Here is a 12805-nt window from a genome sequence, read left to right as displayed (position 1 = left end):
CCTTTGCAATATAAGTTCTCACAGTACACACTGTTAGTAAACAATGCTGTCTGTATTTCTGTGTGACACCTGGATTGTTGAACAACAGTTTATTTTCATCGGTATTCAGTATCCATTATGCAGTAGAATATGCATCGTGGTAATGATGAGAGTTTGAAAGCTCTTGTAGACAGTGTTTTAGATGGATATTTTGGCAATAATGATGTTCTGGAAAATGAATCAGAGTTCAAGGGTAAGGATAGCAACAGTGAAAGTTACTGAAGTATGCAGAGCATTGAAGAAAGAGAGGGTGAAGGTGCCACACCATGTCCTTCCAAACACATGTGGCCAGTGACACAAAAGAACCTTAGTGATAGGAAATTGGAGTATAAAGACAATAATCCTGATATATCTTCCATTTTTGTGGATACAGCGGTGTTTCAGAAATACTTACAACAAAAAAATTAGAATGCATCCACCATCCGAAATTGCGGAGTTTTCGGATACACAGATTCTCTCTTTTTGAAATGATTTAAAATGAAACATTTGTACCATAGCCAACAGTAATTCAAGGAATGAAATATGGGTATGTCATAACCTTCATGAATGTGAAATATGAGTGAATTATTTTCATTATTTAGTATTTTATCATGTTTTTGTGTGACAGGTACACTTGAACTACTGACGGGCAAATTAAATCTGATTCTACAGTCAACATATATTGTGACTTGGAATGGGTTAAATGAACAAGACTGGAATTGCTGAGAAAAAGTTGTCAGTAAAGTCATACAACAGATGTTGAAGTGGAGACAGGATCGTAAGGATATTACTGTTGTTATACTTTATGGTCACCAGCCCTAAATATTTAATGAGCACGTAAATGTCTCCTTACAGGCTGCATATTTTAATTCTCAAGAAGAGTACAAAATAACTTGCATTTCAGAGTTTGTAAGTACTATAAAGCTGTTTGAACTATACGTCTATAAAATAAAAAAAATATGGTTTCTGAACAACCTTGTGATGTTTGGGACATCACTGCATGTTTTTAATTATTGAACTATGAAATTAACTGATAAGATGTGTATATTGAATCACTGATAGGTCATGTTTAAGTTAATATATATATATATATAGGGATTTTATCATCCATTTCAATCATCATTTCATTTCTTTGTATCGCGGCTATAACGTATTCTGAACGAACAAATTATTCGGTAAAGTATTTCAACATCATGCATATTTATAACCTGCAGTAAATTTTCCAATAGCTGTTGTGAGGTGACCAGAGTCAGCAGGCTACTTTCAGCCCAATTCCAGGAAAAGTACGTGATCTAGGTTACGAGAGACCTTACCCTCTCTACCTCATGAAGAGACAGTTGATACATTATTAACACCCACTTTTCAAACTCCGCTTCGGGACGCTTTATTTCAGCGGGAAAGTTCAGCCTATGTGAATGAACGTAATGAAGAAACGTGATGGATTCACAGCAATACATCGGAGAAGGGATGAGACCTCGAATCTTACTGGACCATGTGATATGGCTGATGGAAGGAGACTTTTGAACCGATATATACCACCGACAAGAGCTGGAGAGGACATTAGTACTTTTATTCACTTTGAGATTCACATTCACATTCTTATTGGACATTCTGATTCTCACTCTTGGAAGAGACTTTTACTACGATTCTACGTCTGCACGTCGGAGAAGATTTTAACTTAGTTCACTTCGCATCTGAGTATAGTCTACTCAAAAGTTACTCTCATTGGGATTTGTTATCTCAATGACGAGAGGTAGTCAACGGGAGACCGGTTTTGACTAGTTAGGGGAGGAGAGCTTTTATTATGAATTTAGCTACGCTACTGTTCCGTAATACGGAAGAATACGAGTGTATTCTCTCCATGAACATAACCCATGGTGGTTTTGCATTTAAAATTAGGACTCATTACGACTTTATGTAAGGAGTACAGTAGGATGTGTTAAAGACAGGAAGTAGGACTGGAATCCAACAACAGAGGACGCAGCCGGCACGAGAGATCCACCCATCATCAGCTTCATGATAACAGAGTCTACAAATGGTAAGCTAAAGGCATAAGTTACAGCAAGTCTTCACGCAACAGTTCATTTTTAAAAATAATTTCATTCAATTTTTATTTTGCTTCCGTAAGTTCAGATTTCGTTAAAACGCCGTTACGTCACGTTTTTCATCTTAATAAATAGCTGTTTTAAATTGTATTTTATGAAATGATTATTAATGATCCTTAAATTCCAAGTTAGTGTACTTAATGAATTTGTGTCCCGTCACCCCACCCCTGGGAGTTTTTTGAGTCTCATAACGTATTATTATTATTATTAATTATCTACTTTTGTTTTCAAGCCATAAGCTTGAAGACTGGCGCCCTTGGGATACTGTTTATGGAGAAACAATGACATATTTATTTATTTCAATATTAAAGTGACCCGCCACGTTATAATTTTGTCATACATCTGTGGGCGAAGTGGGTACGTCACATATTGTCACCACAACTGAGGGGCTCGTAAATCATTAAGTACTGGTATAGAAGGATAAAATCAGTAGTTTGGGGGTAACTGTTGTGTATCCACAGTATATTTTTCTTGTGTGTTTGATTTTGGGGGTAACATGGCTGAGCAAGAGGAGAAAGACATGACGCTGCGTAGTGGACACGTGCTGAAGTGTAGCCCTTTAAGTAATTCTAAGGAAGAGTTAGATAAATGTGTAGAGGAGGAAACTGATTTTAGGAGCGAAGATAGCGAAGGGAATAAGAGTAGGAATGACAAAGTTACGTTAGATTCAGACAATAATACGATGGGGGGCGAGGTGGAGGTTAGCCCTAACAGTGAGGGTAATAATAAACAGTTACTTGAAATGATGCAGTTAATGTTAAATAAGACCGAGGATAGTAAATCTGAAATAAAATATGAAATGGAACAAAATAAATCTGAAATAAAAAAGGAATTGGAACAAACTAAATCAGAAATTAAAAATGAAGTAGAAGAAACTAAATGAGAATTAAGTAAGGCATTGAATGTACACAAGGTCGAAGCTAATACACTGACTGACAGAGCAAATGCAACACCAAGAAGGAGTGGTTCGAAAGGGATGAAAGTTGGGGAAAAAACAGACACGGCACGGACGAATAATTGATGTTTATTTCAAACCGATATGCAGGTTACACAATGCGCACGGCATCGACTCAGTAGGATGTAGGACCACGGCGAGCGGCGATGCACGCAGAAACACGTCGAGGTACAGAGTCAATAAGAGTGCGGATGGTGTCCTGAGGGATGGTTCCCCATTCTCTGTCAACCATTTGCCACAGTTGGTCGTCCGTACGAGGCTGGGGCAGAGTTTGCAAACGGCGTCCAATGAGATCCCACACGTGTTCGATTGGTGAGAGATCCGGAGAGTACGCTGGCCACGGAAGCATCTGTACACCTCGTAGAGCCTGTTGGGAGATGCGAGCAGTGTGTGGGCGGGCATTATCCTGCTGAAACAAGAGCATTGGGCAGCCCCTGAAGGTACGGGAGTGCCACCGGCCGCAGCACATGCTGCACATGCTGCACATAGCGGTGGGCATTTAACGTGCCTTGAATACGCACTAGAGGTGACGTGGAATCATACGCAATAGCGCCCCAAACCATGATGCCGCGTTGTCTAGCGGTAGGGCGCTCCACAGTTACTGCCGGATTTGACCTTTCTCCACGCCGACGCCACACTCGTCTGCGGTGACTATCACTGACAGAACAGAAGCGTGGCTCATCGGAGAACACGACGTTCCGCCATTCCCTCATCCAAGTCGCTCTAGCCCGGCATCATGCCAGGCGTGCACGTCTATGCTGTGGAGTCAATGGTAGTCTTCCGAGCGGACGCCGGGAGTGCAGGCCTCCTTCAACCAATCGACGGGAAATTGTTCTGGTCGATATTGGAACAGCCAGGGTGTCTTGCACATGCTGAAGAATGGCGGTTGATGTGGCGTGCGGGGCTGCCACCGCTTGGTGGCGGATGCGCCGATCCTCGCGTGCTGACGTCACTCGGGCTGCGCCTGGACCCCTCGCACGTGCCACATGTCCCTGCGCCAACCATCTTCGCCACAGGCGCTGCACCGTGGACACATCCCTATGGGTAGCGGCTGCGATTTGACGAAGCGACCAACCTGCCCTTCTCAGCCCGATCACCATACCCCTCGTAAAGTCGTCTGTTTGCTGGAAATGCCTCCGTTGACGGCGGCCTGGCATTCTTAGCTATACACGTGTCCTGTGGCACATGACAACACGTTCTACAATGACTGTCGGCTGAGAAATCACAGTACGAAGTGGGCTATTCGCCAACGCCGTGTCCCATTTATCGTTCGCTACGTGCGCAGCACAGCGGCGCATTTCACATCATGAGCATACCTCAGTGACATCAGTCTACCCTGCAATTGGCATAAAGTTCTGACCACTCCTTCTTGGTGTTGCATTTGCTCTGTCAGTCAGTGTACAAGGATGGACGAACATAGCAAACAGTTCCAAGAATTATTTAAACAAAATGAAAGATTTAACAAGCAGATAGAGGAACAGAAAGAGACAACTAAGCAAAACAAACAAGAGGTAGAAAAGAAATTTGTAGAACAAAGGAGTGAATTGTTGGAATTAATGGAAAAAGAAAGCAACAACACCAGAAAGGAGTTAGAGACACAGGTGATAAGTATTAATAATAAAGTTGAGATCCAAAAGGAAGAAATAAAAGAATTTAAAGATCAGGTACAAAACAAGATCGATACGGTTAAGTGTATATTAGAAGACAACACTAGGGAACAAAGAGAAAAGTTTGCGATAGTGGAAGGCAATACAGTAGAGATTAAGACCTTGAAAGAAAAACAGAACACTGTAGTGAATGAAATTGAAAGAAGAGATAAAGATGTAGATAACCGCATAGCGATGGCAGAAGCACGCATACGACGAGAAGTACGAGAAAGGCAAGGTAACACTGAGAGGCAAAGTCATGGAGGGATTTACAGTAAGGAAATCGAATTACCGAAGTTCAATGGGAAACAAATTAACCCATTAGAATTTCTTAAAATAGTAGAAAAACGGTTTGGGAAACGGATTGAGGAGGGATTTATGGACTGGGAAGAGGCGATCGACATTATTGATCATGCTTTTGTGGGAGAGACGCGTTCATGGTTTTCAGTCTATAAAAGTAACATGAAATGTCTGAAGGAATTTAAGACGAAGTTCACAGACAAATACTGGAACGAAAACGTTCAAAGCCGTGAAAGAGAAAGGGTGGTATTTGGGAAATTCAAACATAATGAAGGGGTCTCTATGACTGAGTATTTTTTGTGCCATGTTATGATTTGCCAGAATTTAGACGGAATCACGGCTGATTCAGATGTAGTCAGATTACTGTTACGACATTTTCCAGACGGTACGCGAAGCAGCGTGTATGTAAAGTATTAAAACTATCCAGGAAATGGAGCAGTTATTAGGGAGTTTTGACGCACAAGGAAACATTGGGCATAGAACAGGAAACTCACATAATTTTGTTCCTCATAGTGAACCAAGGGACAATAGGAGACAGCCAAACTATGAGAATCGTAATCAGTTTCAGCCAAGGCATAACGGTAGGGGTGGAGCACCTGAAAATAGAACAGGAAATGCCCAACAAGTCAGAAGACAAGTTACTAACGAGCCAAGTGTAGGTACACGATCGCAACCTTTAAACTAAATGCAGGCTGTAATGATGGGTCAGAATTCCAGCCTTACCAGGAAGTAGTTAGGAACTGTGTTATGAAACTATTGCCATATGACCTAGATGTTAAGGAAGATCTTATGTGTGAACCAGATAACAGTTATTTAGATTTGGGTGATGAAGTGGTGAATCCTGTGGTTCAATTAGAAGTTTGGGGGGCGTATGTTAATGCGTTAATTGATACTGGAAGTCAGAAATCATGTATTAGTTCAGAATGGTAAGACTCTTTAGTTAAACAGGGTATTATGATGGAAGAGATGCCTGTTAAGTCTACATTCATTATTACAGCTGTTGGTAAAAAGTCGAAACAAATATGCAAGCAGTTTGCGGTGCCGATTTTTATAGAGGGTTTTATTTCAGTACAGGTATGTTTGGTTATTCCTCACCTTGTATTTGATCTCATCTTGGGATGTGACTGGCTGACTTTAAAATCGGCTCAGCTAGATTACGATGATGCAATAGTAAATCTGAAGTGGGATAATAAGTATGTCGAACTCAAACTGAGAAATGGAATTCAGAGGAAAACGAATGTTTGTGCTATGTGGAGTGTTATTGAGGTTTCTAGATATGAGGAGAAACCCAGTGAGGGGTTTAATTTATGCCAGTTGTGGTTGAAAGAGGATCAGAAGGATGCCTTATTTGAAGCTGCGAGTAACAGTAAATTAGAGGAAGTCCAGAGGGACGAATTGTTGGCAGTGTTATGTGAACACGCTGAGATTTTTTTCTAAGAAATCCGGTAAAACGCATGTTTATGAACATTCTTTTTCAGTGCTGGATGACAGTCCTTTCAGCGAGCCACGGTATGCTATCCCACACAAATATGCCAAGGCAGTTGACGATCAGGTACGAGCTATGTTAGGTGATGGGATAATTGAAGTGCCTAATAGCCAGTATGTAAATTCTTTAATCGTTGTGCCTAAGAGTGATGGGAGCGTCAGACTTCGTATTGATGGGAGAGATATGAATAGACGTATTTGTGCTGACCAGTTAAAATCGCAGACAACTGAAGAGTTAATTCAGGGCTTTGAGGGTAAAAAATGGTTTTCATCTGATGATTTAAGAAGTAGTTTTTGGCAGATTCCTTTGAGAGTAGAGGACAGGCCTCTGACGGCATTTAGTCATAAGTACAGCTTGTATCAGTTTCAGTGCGTTACCTACGGGACAAAGACAAGTTCTGGAGCCTTAAGGGGACATGGAACGCCCTATGCTTACAATGTTAAATCATGCTTCACAAAGGTACATTTTTCTAAAAGCCTATTACAGCTATAAATTTGAACATTGTACAGCATGTACCTACATATCATGGCTTGGTACTGAAATAACTGGTTTTGAGTGATATAAAATACTTTCTGATTCTTGAATTATTATTTGGAATTTACAAATATGGGCAATATATTGCCACTTTTTACTCTAATAAAATACTTCATATCGGACCTACAACAATAATAATTCTTTCAGCATATGCACAGTAACATTAAAAAGGAACCCTGAAAGTTTTAATTCTGTGTATCTCACACAACCTGAGAAAATGTTCCTTATGTATTAAAAAACAATGACTTTCAGGAAATGGACTTTAAAGTCACAGCTTTAGTGTATGCCTGCTCCATAGCTTGGATTATCTGTATCCTCTTCCATTTCATCTTCTAGCCTTCTCATATTAGCTCTCCTGACTTGTCTAGCTTTCTGATGCAAGTTTTTAACAGACATTTCAGCATATCTCAGTCCTTCCAAGTCGAGTCGCAGCATGGCGTCACGAGTATGAGAGCCAATGGTCAGCCCCACTCTTTGCAGCACTTCACATTTTGTGATATTTCCCTGGTTAAATGATGCCACACCATCATATACACCAATATGAAGTATCTTATTGACACAAATACAGCTTTTTGCAAACGGCTCCATTCATTCATTCACATTCATTAGGATATTGAGACGCGTGGAAGTGGGAGGAAGGGAAAAGGTAGGAAAGGGAAATGTAGAGTAGAGGATAGGAAAAGACAGGTGGTGCGGGGTCATGGGAAGGAGAAAAGGGAGGAGGAAGTAGCTTCTGCAGTTATCAGGAAAGATAGGGCTGACCAGGAGGGGAGGGGATCAAATGAGGTGGGTAGGGTTGAGGCTCTGGTCATGGGGGATTCCATCGTTAGATACGTGGGGAAAGTGTGTGGAGGAAAGGGAACCAGGGTAGAATGTTATCCAGGAATTAGGTTGAGGCAGATGTTGAGGAAAGTAGAAGAGAGGGAGGAGGGGAAGGAGAAGGTGGTAGTGTTTCACGTTGGTACCAACAACGTAAGGCAAGCTGATATAAGGACCAACATAGTTGGAGATGTGTGGGATCTGGTAAATGCAGCACGGGTGAAGTTTAAGAAAGCGGAGATTGTTATTAGTGGAATACTATGTAGGAGGGATACTGACTGGAGGGTGATTGGGGATTTAAATGAGACTATGGAGTGGGTATGTGGGAAACTGGGAGTGAAATTTCTAGATCCTAATGGGTGGGTAGGAGAAAGGGATCTGCGCTCGGATGGCCTTCATTTAAACCGCAGTGGTACGTATAAGTTAGGAAATGTGTTTGGAAGGGTAATAGGGAGGTACATTCAGGGAAACGGGATGGCCTAGGGAGCGGTGATAAGGGAACAGGGAACTGGAAATCAAGTAGGGATGACATAAAATTGTTAGTGTTGAACTGTAGAAGTATTGTAAAGAAAGGAATAGAATTAAGTAATTTAATAGATATATATATTTACCAGATATTGTAATAGGAGTTGAATCATGGCTGAGAAATTATATAATGGATGCAGAAATTTTCTCACGGCACTGGAGTGTGTATCGTAGAGATAGGATAGGAAAGGTGGGAGGGGGAGTTTTCATTCTGGTGAAAGAAGAATTTGTAAGCTACGAAAAAGTTAAAGATGAGACACATGAAATTCTAGGTGTAAGGCTCATTTCTAAAGATAATAGGCAACTTGATATATTTGGAGTGTACAGATCGGGAAAGGGTAGCACTGATGCGGATTCGGAATTATTTGATAGGATAGTCAGCTATGTGGGAAACGACATGGAAAGAAATGTGATTGTAGCGGGAGATCTGAATTTGCCAGATGTCAATTGGGAAGGAAATGCGAACAACAGGAAGCATGACCAACAAATGGCAAATAAGTTAATATGGGAAGGACAGCTGATTCAGAAAGTGATGGAACCAACCAGAGGGAAAAATATTTTGGATGTGGTGCTGATAAAACCAGATGAGCTCTATAGGGAAACTGAAGTAATAGATGGTATTAGTGATCATGAAGCTGTTTTTGTGGTAGTTAAAAATAAATGTGATAGAAAGGAAGGTCTTAGAAGTAGGACTGTTAGGCAGTACCATATGGCTGATAAAGCAGGTATGAGGCAGTTTCTAAAAAGTAACTATGATCGGTGGAAAACGGTAAATAAAAATGTAAACAGACTCTGGGATGGGTTTAAAGAAATTGTTGAGGAATGCGAAAACAGGTTTGTACCTTTAAGGGTGGTAAGGAATGGTAAAGACCCACCTTATTATAATAGAGAAATAAAGAGACTAAGAAGGAGGTGCAGACTGGAAAGAAATAGAGTTAGAAATGGCTGTGGAAGTAAGGAGAAATTGAAGGAACTTACTAGAAAATTGAATCTAGCAAAGAAGGCAGCTAAGGATAACATGATGGCAAGCATAATTGGCAGTCATACAAATTTTAGTGAAAAATGGAAGGGTATGTACAGGTATTTTAAGGCAGAAACAGGTTCCAAGAAGGACATTCCAGGAATAATTAATGAACAAGGGGAGTGTGTATGTGAGGATCTTCAAAAGGCAGAAGTATTCAGTCAGCAGTATGTAAAGATTGTTGGTTACAAGGATAATGTCGAGATAGAGGAAGAGACTAAGGCCAAAGAAGTAATAAAATTTACGTATGATAACAATGACATTTACAATAAGATACAAAAGTTGAAAACTAGAAAAGCGGCTGGAATTGATCAGATTTCTGGGGATATACTAAATACAATGGGTTGGGATATAGTACCATATCTGAAGTACTTATTTGATTATTGTTTGGCCGAAGGAGCTATACCAGATGAATGGAGAGTTGCTATGGTAGCCCCTGTGTATAAAGGAAAGGGTGATAGACATAAAGCTGAAAATTACAGGCCAGTAAGTTTGACATGCATTGTATGTAAGCTTTGGGAAGGCATTCTTTCTGATTATATTAGACATGTTTGTGAAATTAATAACTGGTTCGATAGAAGGCAATTCGGTTTTAGGAAAGGTTATTCCACTGAAGCTCAACTTGTAGGATTCCAGCAAGATATAGCAGATATCTTGGATTCTGGAGGTCAAATGGACTGTATCGCGATTGACATGTCTAAAGCATTTGATAGGGTGGATCATGGGAGACTACTGGCAAAAATGAGTGCAATTGGACTAGACAAAAGAGTGACTGAATGGGTTGCTATATTTCTAGAAAATAGATCTCAGAGAGTTAGAGTAGGTGAAGCTTTGTCTGACCCTGTAATAGTTGAGAGGGGAGTTCCTCAGGGCAGTGTTATCGGACCTTTATGTTTTCTTATATATATAAATGATATGAGTAAAGGAGTGGAATCAGAGGTAAGGCTTTTTGCGGATGATGTTATTCTCTATAGAGTGATAAATAAGTTACAAGATTGTGAGCAACTGCAACGTGACCTCGAAAATATTGTGAGATGGACAGCAGGCAATGGTATGTTGATAAACGGGGCTAAAAGTCAGGTTGTGAGTTTTACAAATAGGAAAAGTCCTCTCAGTTTTAATTACTGCGTTGATGGGGTGAAAGTTCCTTTTGGGGATCATTGTAAGTATCTAGGTGTTAATATAAGGAAAGATCTTCACTGGGGTAATCACATAAATGGGATTGTAAATAAAGGGTACCGATCTCTGCACATGGTTATGAGGGTGTTTAGGGGTTGTAGTAAGGATGTAAAGGAGAGTGCATATAAGTCTCTGGTAAGACCCCAACTAGAGTATGGTTCCAGTGTATGGGACCCTCACCAGGATTACCTGATTCAAGAACTGGAAAAAATCCAAAGAAAAGCAGCTCGATTTGTTCTGGGTAATTTCCGACAAAAGAGTAGCGTTACAAAAATGTTGCAATGTTTGGGTTGGGAAGAATTGAGAGAAAGAAGAAGAGCTGCTCGACTAAGTGGTATGTTCCGAGCTGTCAGCGGAGAGTGGCGTGGAATGACATTAGTAGACGAATAGGTTTGAATGGCGTCTATAAAAGTAGGAAAGATCACAATATGAAGATAAAGTTGGAATTCAAGAGGACAAACTGGGGCAAATATTCATTTATAGGAAGGGGAGTTAGGGATTGGAATAACTTACCAAGGGAGATGTTCAATAAATTTCCAATTTCTTTGAAATCATTTCGGAAAAGGCTAGGAAAGCAACAGATAGGGAATCTGCCACCTGGGCGACTGCCCTAAATGCAGATCAGTATTGATTGATATAGATTGTGTGCGACCATGGAGACGTTTTTTCAAAAGGTTAATGTCTGACAAATCCCTCATAATAGACTATTTCCTCCATAATAGCATATGGCAGGCTGTGAGGATGACTGTAAGTTTCTCCTGTCTCTATTCCTCTGTTGAACTTACATCAGCTGTCTACTCCCCGTGGACACAGTCCATGCTGGGGCTTGTCATCAGTTGATCACATGTGACAGAACAATACTACGTACAGTAGTAGAAGGACTGGTTATTAAAAGGTCAGCAACAAAGTTCACTCCAACTCTGGCCTTCTTCGTAGAATGAACACGCTTTTTGAACACTAGTATCAACACGAGGCATACTGTCTCATCTAAACACTTATACAGTGAGAACACCGAGGGTAACAGAAACACATGTGATGTAATAACATCAACGATAAACAAAGCAAACAAATGACAGGCAGCAACCAAATCTATGACAATGCTACCAACAGTGAAATTCCACAGCAATATATTTCTCTCATCTACTTAAATTTACGACTCTATTGGCACACATATAAAAAATACTGCTTCCATCAGTATAAATGTCATATCACCTGTCTTGCGGTAGCTTGGAGCCTTTGCATCATATTACCAAAAAATTAATTAAAAATACTTCCAGCGGGAGGATTATCATAATTTATACACCATTGGAAAGGGAAATGGTCACAGATACAAAATTCAAAATAATAAAAAATATATTTTTTTCAATTTCTTTCGTTCCGTGTCCTCTTAATTAGAGCATTAAATATTGCATTAGGTGATGATACAGGTGATTTCGCCACGGTTTATATTGATGATCTGGTGATTGCGTCTAGGACCTTTGAAGAGCACTTGTGTCACTTAGAGAAGGTGTTTACTAAGTTAGAGCGTGCTGGTTTTACTTTGAAGTTAGATAAGTGTGTTTTTGGTAGACAGGAGGTAACATTTTTGGGACACCGTGTATCTGCGATAGGGGTTACACCTGAGAGTACAAGGATTGAGAAAATATTGAATACCAGTACACCTAGAAATATCAAGGAATTAAGGTCGTATATTGGAGTATGCAATTTCTTTAGATGCTTTGTACTAAGATTTGCAAACTTACTTGAGTCGTTTAGAGACTTGTTAAAAGCCGGCAGTAAGTGGAAATGGACAGGTCACCACAAAGCTTTTAATGATTTAAAGGAAGGTTTCAGGCAAGCAGATGTTCTTAAGTACCCCGTGGCAAATAAGAAGTATGTGTTACTCACTGACGCATCTCACTATGGTCTGGCTGGAGTATTATGTCAAGAGGATGACAACGGAGACTTAGAAATTGTGTCATTAGCGTCTAGAGTTTTAAGTGGACCGGAGAAACGGTATTCCATTACGGAGCTTGAATTCTTAGCTATTGTGCATTCCTTAAGTAAATTTAGAATGTATGTTTTAGGTGTAAAATTTGAGATTAGGACTGATCACCATGCTCTTTCATTTATACCTACATGTAAGCTATCATCCAATAGGGTTAGTAGGTGGATACTGGCCTTACAGGAGTACGATTTTTCTGTAGTGCATATAAAAGGAAAAGACAATGTCCTTGC

At 40.2% G+C, this 12805-nt stretch overlaps 1 protein-coding gene across 3 annotated transcripts in view; it reads right to left on the bottom strand.

Annotated features, from left to right (window-relative positions):
• Positions 1-12805, bottom strand: part of NUCB1 (Nucleobindin 1) — a 234851-nt gene that overhangs the window by 21790 nt on the left and 200256 nt on the right. The gene's annotated exons all lie outside the window — the stretch shown is intronic.

Source organism: Anabrus simplex, chromosome 2, assembly GCF_040414725.1.
Source record: "Anabrus simplex isolate iqAnaSimp1 chromosome 2, ASM4041472v1, whole genome shotgun sequence".
NCBI classification, from domain to species: domain Eukaryota; kingdom Metazoa; phylum Arthropoda; class Insecta; order Orthoptera; family Tettigoniidae; genus Anabrus; species Anabrus simplex.
The sequence above is the reverse complement of the archived record's forward strand: the minus strand, read 5'-3'. Positions and strand labels throughout refer to the sequence as shown.